Raw genomic sequence first — 1,277 nt, forward strand, 5'->3', positions numbered from 1 at the left:
ACCATATTGCTTTGCAATTTACTTTTCTCTTTCCACAATACATATATGATTCTTTAAATCAACCCACAAGTTAAAAAATTTTAAAAATTACATTCCATTTTATATATTAACTCTGATCTATTTAGCTAAATTCTCATTCATGCAATTTATTTTCTGCTTTTGCAGTTGCTAATAATACTAAAATTAATATTTATCTGTGTTTTCATCCATCTGAGATTGCTTCCATTGGTTGAACTCCTGACTGTGATGCATGAGTGTTGGTGTGTACACACATGTGTGCTAAAGGAAATACAAATGCAAATTTAAACTTCAGTAAGTATTCTTTCTTTTTTGCCAAAAAAAAAAAATGCAGCATTTTACATCTAGATTGGTGATGTACGAGAATGCTTGTTACCTCACATCATTGACTTTACAGGGTATTATAAATATATCCTTTGTCCTTTACAATTAGATTCAACATTGTGTTGTTCTCTAATTTGAATTTCTTTGCTTATGAGTATAGTTAGAGATCTATATAAAGTTAATATATTTGCTATTTTCATTTCTTTTTGCAAATTGCTTCTTCATTTTAGTTTTTGCCCCATTGGGATAAATAACCTTCAAATTTTTACATCCTTTACTATTAATCAAATAGATTTTAATTTGTAACAACTGTGATTATTAATGGGTAGCATGTTTTAATGCATGTGTACATTGTAAAGTGTTTTCAGTAATTAAGGGAAACTCTTCATGTTTTAAAATGGTAACTTTGCCATGTACTTTGCGAATTTAATCCTCAGTTCCCCACTTGTCTTTAACTTTCAGAGAATCTGCTGCACAAACTAAGTTTCATGAGTTCATGAAATTCACCGTTTGTTTTATGTCATGCTCATAATAAAAGGACTTTCCCATTTGGTACTGTGTCCATCAGTGATTCTGCATCCATCAGTGATGCTGTGTCCATTAGTGATGCCTTGTACTTCTTCATTTCTCTTCATGTCAGATATTTGATGAATTTAGCACTTATTTTTGTGTATGTTAATGTTCACCCCATTGATAATAGCTGCCCCACCACAATAAAATGTAAGCTTGATCACATATAAAATGTGTGTGATAAACATAGCAAAAGACAAAATTATATATATATATCGGGATCTCCATATAGCCCTGGCCTGGAACTTACTATGTGCTATGTAGACCAGACTGACCTCGGTCTCACAGAGATTCATTTGCCTGCCTCTGTCTCTTTAGTGCTGGGATTAAAGGCATGTACCACCATGCTCAGCTACTAAATTTTT

This window comes from Nannospalax galili, unplaced genomic scaffold, assembly GCF_000622305.1.
Source record: "Nannospalax galili isolate Female #2095 unplaced genomic scaffold, S.galili_v1.0 scaffold17342, whole genome shotgun sequence".
NCBI classification, from domain to species: domain Eukaryota; kingdom Metazoa; phylum Chordata; class Mammalia; order Rodentia; family Spalacidae; genus Nannospalax; species Nannospalax galili.